Genomic DNA, 8,080 nt, shown 5'->3' on the forward strand with positions numbered 1-8,080 from the left:
AGACGACAGGAGTGTTTCTTTTCTGGCTCATGAATTGAAAGGCATTTTATTTCAGATGAGCCTCTGAAATGCACTTCTATAGAAAAAGGCACATGAGCTGCCATGGCTGTATTTTGCCTTTTTAAACAGGTATTTTTCCTTGATACACCCAATATACTTAGATGTACCATTTCATCAAGAACTCCCTCATCAAGGAACTCCTCACTAGCAGTGTTAGCACAGTAGTCAACAGATCGCACATGTTTACAATGGTTGTGAACACATTTACTACGTTGTGCTAGACGCTGGTACTGCTGGCAGTTGTCGCGCTTAACCTTTCCTTACCTTAGCGCAGCGTGTTCGTTGATTGCAAAAGAAAACATTACCAGTCTTGTCTTTAGCCTTTTATTAAAAAATACACATAGGCCTATTAATTAATTAATACAGAGATCTCTGGAGAGCTCACATTACCTAATCATGTCACCCCATGTGCAGCTCTGAAGCTGTCTGCTCTCTTCACCATTATATATGCTTTCCTTCCTAAACATAGGAACTGCACATTCCATAGTTTAACCTACAGCTGTCTCTATTCAGGAAGCGAGGTCTTACTACCTGGCGTCACCACATAAGGCCACAGTGGGCCTCCTCTCACACATCCCATTTTTAGCCTACTGCAAACGCATGGAGTATTGGAAGTGGCACACAAGCACGTACACAGTCATTCTTACTAACAAGCAACTTAATCCTTAATATAATGAAAGCAAAACATATAATAATTAATATTAGAGATTTGATTAATACTTTATGACTAGTCAAAATATATAAATTATGATAAGCTGTTGATTCAATACTGTAATGTAAACAAACTATGAAGGGATTAAGATGAAAACCACAACAATTCCCCCTTTTTGATCTCTAAATAGATCAAACTTTAAGTTAATCCAAAACTACCTTTTCATCTTCTGACTCCAACTATGACATCATACCCAAACACCTTTGTGGTTCCTGCTTCTCAATCTTACTGCTGATTAAGCTTCCCACTAAGCTTCTTCTACATTGGAATACAACATTTACCTGTAATCATAAGTCAAAAACATTCTCACATAAGTTAACACAGACATAATATGACCATCATTCAATTATCTGCTGTCGTGTCCATTTAGTATAATCTGATCCACGAATGCCTTATATCTTAATTTCTGACGTATTTTCCAGTGATGGTCCCAGTGTTGGGGCAGGTCTAAACCATACTATGTTTATCCTAATTAGGCCTAAAGGGTCTTAACCCGATTGGCCCACTCCTATTACTAGATATACGGTACATGACCTGTACTAGAGATGTGCCAGTACTCCAGATGAAAACATCCCAATTCTATTGACAGAATAACTAGGTTCTTGGTACGATGTGCGTCTCGCTGAAAAATAATGCTTACCTTTGAACTTTATTATTGCTAAATGGCCGTCCCAGCCGGCCAGTAGTATGATTATCAACTCCTAAAGCTTTATGTGAAACTCTCCAAGGGATCTCATTTATGCAGCTACTATTACAACAATATTGGCCTTGACCCACCATGGATCCATATGCACAGGGGGCAGTCCCCTGTAAGGTCCTTTAACATGTTGTTAAATACTAACAATCACAATGCTACTACTTTCAATGATAATATAAAAACATATAGACAAAAAACAATGTTACACAAGGCCTGTAAAACAACATTAGACAATATTACTAAACATCCAAATACATCACAAAACTTTTACTGCAGCATCATCTATTCTTCCGCCCTGTTGGAGGCAAGATTATCTTCTTATCCCACGAAGGAGGTCAGGGTGGACTACCTGGATGTACCTCCGCTCTCAGGTGTTATTTTGACCTGTCGTTTGAGAGCTCCGTATCTCGGCGCGCTGGTTCTGATGCTCAGCACCGGCTGAGGTGGTACCACGTTTCTCCTTTGCCCTTCAATCGGACAGAGTGTGATGTTCTCTTTAGTGACCTTGAATGAACTGGTCCACCTGGGCTCTGACCACTTTCTTTTGATGACCTTAAGCAGGACCCATTTGGTTACCGGCAGGTCCGTTGGTTCTAACTCCTCTCCTGGTACCTGGACAGAATAAGCTTCACAAATTACTTTTTTAGTTCACTGTAACCTTCCTTGTACGACCCCGAGTGTACCTGTCAGGTTTCGCAAGCGCATTGGGGGACCCCCGAAAACTTCTCACTGTCATGAGCTCAAACGAAGTGAATCCTGCAACAAAATTCACTGAAGATCTTCTGGCCAACCATATAAATACCTTTGTGCACATACCTTTTCCTTTACCTTTACCATTATACTTACCATTTATAATCTCCATTTTAGCCTGAGATTGAGAATGATAAACCAACCCACATTTGTGTCTCAAACCCAAATTTTGTTCCACAAATTTTAGCTCCCAGCTAGTGAAGTGCATCCCATTATCTGAGCATACTTAATTTAGTAAACAATGGTGCAGTATCCAGTAATTTTTATCAACATTCTGCAGACTGACCTCGAGTCATCTGCCCTGGTGGAAATGCTTCTACCCAACCTGAGAATTTATCCTCAGTCACTAACAAATACTTTAATCCCCGTATTGGTATTTCTATACCCATGTAGTCAATCTGAACTTCATCTCCTATATTCATTGCATTTGTACATAGTCTTAGATATGTGTATTTCCTTACACAATTCTCTGCTGCTGTAACAATGCAAATTTCCCCACTGAGTGATTAACAAAGAATGATCACATCCTATCTTAGCTCCTTTGGTCCAGGGAGCCTGCTTAGACCTTTGCTTAAAGCATGACAGCTGTTATGCATGTCTCAAATATCACATTACTCTGTCCAGACTGCTATTACGTCAGTATAGGTGCCATCAGTTAACCAAAATTTTTCTTCATTTATTTCTACCCACGTGCTACCCTGTGTGCCTCAGTTAACACTGGTTTGATCAATTGATTCTATAAAATTCGTTTCCCATTTTGTCCTTTCCAGACTTCCTTATTTCTTACCATATTTACTCAGCAATGCTATTTTATTTTAATAATAAAATTTTATTTAAGTACTCTATTTCTTAAATTTTTTCTCTGGGGTCAATTCTCCTGTACTTTACATAGCTCTTAGTCCTGTGGTCTGCCTTGCAAACCATCTAATGTGCTCCTATTTGCCTCTGTCTCTAAGCTTACCCCCTTTTGTTATCTTGTCACTCTGTACGTACAACCTATGCTGTGTGCATGGTGTTGTCTAACAGGTGTATCTCCCCCTTTACTGAAATATCATTCAGGAATGTATTTCAGAAACTTCTAAAAAGAGTAATAAGTTTTAATCAGTAATTTGCTAAGTCCACTGCCTGTGCCAAGTTCTGTTTTAGTTTAATAAGTTAAATTAAACTTTAATACATTAAATTTAAAATAAAATAAGTCTTTCTTTGTGATAGAAAATACTAGTCAAATTAAGTTATTTTAATACACTAGTTATTACAAGATTTAAATTAGCTCACATTCAGAAAGTTAGTTGTTACCCGATGCCTTGTTGTACTGGTTTCCTTATCATGCTCACCTACTCCTTACCCATGTGACCATGGTGTGAAGATAATTAGATTTGTGGAGTGGCTGAATTTCCCATTATCTACCAGCACTGCTGCGCATGTCTCAGCTTTGCAGGGTTGCCGCCCCTCAGGCCCCAGTAACCTAGGTTACCTGATCCTGTAGCTGTTCTTCAAATTCCTCCCATGAATTGGATCCCCTCCTATGTCATACAACAATATAACAAACTGGGTCGGGTGGCAGGACAAAGGTTCAATCAAAGTGATCTGGCTACCAAGAAATGAACTGGGAGTGGACGCCCCTCGCGGCTCATGAGTGAGGCTTCAGGAAACCCCTGTAGCAACCGTGGAGGCCAGTCTGTGGACATCAGGTGCATCAGGTGTTTGCTGTCTGTAAACAGTGCATTTGTAATGTCTCTTCCACAGGTTAACAGGTGCAGTCTTTGATCTCAGGAACCTGTGTTTAGTGGCCTGCTGGCCACATTGTACAGTCATTTGAACAGTTCTGTGCAGACTTTGATATTCTCCAGCCAGAAATGATAGTCTTTGAGTACCGCCAGTGAGGGACAACATAGGGTTTGCCGTAGCTTTGCTGTCCAAGTTCTCATCAGGGCCCCGCCATTGCCCTGGTACTGCAGAAGGGTTTGGTGCTGGACCTCTGACCTCTGGCCCTCATCCTACGGTTCTGTGGGGACTCTCTTTCGCCCAATGACTCTCCTGAACACAAAGAGAAAGCATCCACCCCACCTGCCACAACGAAGTTGCCAGGATCACTGTGACCTTCCTTGCCCCTTCCCAAAACCCCTTCTTCTAAAATTTAGGTTAAACCCATACTGTTAACACTACTGCATAAAATAATACACTTAGGGGACATATTGAGGTCTCTGGGGCGGATCCCCTGTGCTCTGAGATCTTTTAGATTGCAACAGCTTGCTCAGAGACATTTTATCTCTGCCCAACTTCAAGAAGAGTCTCAACACCTTCCTGTTTAGATCTGCTTTTAATTAAGAAACTCCAACTTTATTCTAATTGCCATCTTACTTTCTTTATTGCAATATTATCTTATAATTTGTTACTTTATTACATTCTTTTATTATGTTTGATTTCTTTTAACATTTTTCTTTTTTGTCTATTCTATAAAACACTTTGAGTTGCATGTATGTTTGAAAGGTGCTATACCAATACAGAGTATTATTATTATTATTATTATTAAACATTTCCTAGTCACTTTAACTGGCATCAGGTTTCTCATATTAAACTGACAACATACAGACCTATTCCAAAATTAGAAAAACATAGAAACATTGATTATAATTCAAAAAGCTACTCTCCTAGATTATCTTTTTAAGGCCCTCAGTGTAAACGATTTCAAGTATTTATCTTTATTATTATAATACTTAACACCACAAGTCTGCCAGAACCAAGCTCTCTAGCTGCTGTCAGCTTGTCCAGTTTTAGCTATCCAAATACCTCACCGTTTCACTGACATTTCCACCTCACACACTCGCTTTACTTACTCCGGTGTGTGTGTGCTATTTATAACTACTCCATCCAAGTCTCTTTTAAAACGCAGTTTACACTTCACCCCACGGCATGCGTTCCCTTTTTTAGCCTTAAATACTAATATTCAGTGTCAAGGGTAACTCGCGCGTTTTAAACTCCACGTCGTCGATTTTATCTATTTGTACGATTCCTGTTTTTACATTAATTCCTGGATAACTTAGTTAGTGGGCATTACCGAGTTTAAGTCATACGGTGGCTGTGGTGTATCTTCCTGAATATCTGCTGTGTAGACCCCACTCCTTCTAGTTGATTATGAACAACCCCCAGCAAACAGTATTTGTACATGCGTCTCAGAGCTAAATCTTCTCCGCGTTTGATAATTTTGCGAGTTAAACGTGTGCACTTTAGCCAGTTGGTCTATTTTGCGATGATGTAACAATTCTCGGTTAAGAGGCGGAGGCAAATACACGAATTAAATTTTACTTTTTGCTCGCTTGTCTGCTTGTCTAGGCACACTGTCCCTACGCAACAGGTGCGCGCGCTGAGGCATTTCTCTAGACGTTCAACTAAGATTGATTACTTAGTTACTAAATACAGAGGAGGGACAAAACCCATACTGTGTACAAACAATACTGAATTCAATACTAAATGACCTAACCTAGCGTTAAGATATAAGAAATTATGAGGAAATTAAATACACCCACTTACAATCAAAACTAGAACACCTCAGACAAAGCACATACTATGCTATTTGTTAAACAACGAAGGAAGAAATTTATCCGATGACTTATAGCCAATATATATATGGGATACAGAGAAACAACTGTCATTAACAGGACAAACCCAGCAATCATTTAAAGTATAACAAAGACCGTCAGCATAGCGAACCCAACTTATTCAACACAATAAACGACACACGAACTTATTAACAACCGGACTTGTTTTATGATCCCTAAAGTATAGTTTTAGACTATGGGTTGGCCTGAAACATATTCAACACTCAAACAATGACAATATATGAACCCACAAAGTATAGTCTGAGACTAGGGGAGGGTGCGAAATTGAGAAATTTAACTCAGAAGTAAAACACAAGTAATCTCAGGACGAGAAAATATCCACGCACGATCACTAAGCTTTACCGACCAGACACAAGGAGAACTTATATACAATATGCAAACAATGCATGGAACAGAAACAGATGCAATAGACTTAATTATACAACATGACCCACAGCACGCCTTACTTACTATGCAAATGAATACTCAACGTAATCGCCAAAGACACAAGGTACAGCTGATACTAAATATATGCAGGACCAAACCAAAGGGGAAACCTGAATAAATTAAATACAAATGAGGGAGGAGTCACATATTACATACGAGACTCTAATGTTTTATTTTGATCAATTAATTACATCTGAGGACACACGATTCTGTGTTGGTCACCCATACTGTCACATAACAGCCAGCCCTTCAAATATCACACTGCTTATGATATTCTTCAATAGTATGAATCACTTTACTAGTCACACTCATCTGTTCCACTAAGGTACTCCATACCCTTAAAACTAACATTATATTCTACTTAAAACCATTTATAAAACTTGCATTTTCCTCACCAGTTACATACGTTGATAAAAACAGATACTCACCCAGAAGTTCTAAATATAGAACGAGAGTTCCGTTCTGACACCGTGAGGTTTTACCATCCTCAATCAATTCAGGTGCATTATCCGGCTTTTTGCTTTATCGAAATAATATTAATTTATGGACTCCTCAAGATCCAAAGGTTAATATCAATACCTAGCTAGCAAGACTCGAACTTGCGTAGGTCTCGTTCCTCTCGTCAAAAGAACGGATCGGCCGCCACACCACGGAATAAACCTTAAATAAAAACTTGTTAGTTTTCATTATTACACAAAAACTTGTTAGCTTTCATTTTGCCGGTAGGGACTCGAACCCTAAAATCACCTTTATGGGACTCAAACCCATTTTCCATAGTATACTTATACTTTTACCTTTTCAGACAAGACTGGATTTAATTTAGAATCATCCAAGTACTGTCAGTTCACCACAATTTAGTTGCAATTCAAATTTTGCAGATTTGTTTTAACAGGTTCTGCTTTACCACTATTGTTGTGCCGGCACGGTCAAACTGTCAGTCATTAGATGAAAAGAAAAAAGTTCCAAATTATTTTGCAATCACGTCGGGGCTCACCAAAATGTCGCGCTTAACCTTTCCTTACCTTAGCGCAGCGTGTTCGTTGATTGCAAAAGAAAACATTACCAGTCTTGTCTTTAGCCTTTTATTAAAAAATACACATAGGCCTATTAATTAATTAATACAGAGATCTCTGGAGAGCTCACATTACCTAATCATGTCACCCCATGTGCAGCTCTGAAGCTGTCTGCTCTCTTCACCATTATATATGCTTTCCTTCCTAAACATAGGAACTGCACATTCCATAGTTTAACCTACAGCTGTCTCTATTCAGGAAGCGAGGTCTTACTACCTGGCGTCACCACATAAGGCCACAGTGGGCCTCCTCTCACACATCCCATTTTTAGCCTACTGCAAACGCATGGAGTATTGGAAGTGGCACACAAGCACGTACACAGTCATTCTTACTAACAAGCAACTTAATCCTTAATATAATGAAAGCAAAACATATAATAATTAATATTAGAGATTTGATTAATACTTTATGACTAGTCAAAATATATAAATTATGATAAGCTGTTGATTCAATACTGTAATGTAAACAAACTATGAAGGGATTAAGATGAAAACCACAACACAGTCTTCTAATTCACAGCCAGTGAATTGCACTTTGCCCCAGGTCTTCCTCTGTACATGGACAGGCACAGAAAAACCATGACTACCCCTCTGTACTGCATAAATACCATTGGTGGCATCCAAACATACACTCTGCAAATGTGAGGTGCTGGTTATGTCCAGTTGTGTTTCGGAATGCTTCCTAGAAATGTGGCCAGGCAAATTATTCTCCTGCAGCTTTACCATGCAGTGCGGACAGCTGA

The 8,080-nt window shown here is 39.2% G+C and overlaps 1 long non-coding RNA gene across 1 annotated transcript; it reads right to left on the reverse strand.

Moving 5' to 3' along the window:
- Positions 1–370: 370 nt before the first annotated feature.
- LOC143519020 (uncharacterized) lies at positions 371–7,829 on the reverse strand. Its single transcript, XR_013132334.1, has 2 exons — positions 5,278–7,829; positions 371–2,081 (listed from the first exon to the last, which is right to left on the reverse strand). It is a non-coding gene; the product is annotated as an uncharacterized LOC143519020 (long non-coding RNA).
- Between the last annotated feature and the right edge of the window lie 251 nt (positions 7,830–8,080).

The sequence above is a fragment of the Brachyhypopomus gauderio genome, chromosome 7 (assembly GCF_052324685.1).
Source record: "Brachyhypopomus gauderio isolate BG-103 chromosome 7, BGAUD_0.2, whole genome shotgun sequence".
Lineage (NCBI taxonomy): Eukaryota > Metazoa > Chordata > Actinopteri > Gymnotiformes > Hypopomidae > Brachyhypopomus > Brachyhypopomus gauderio.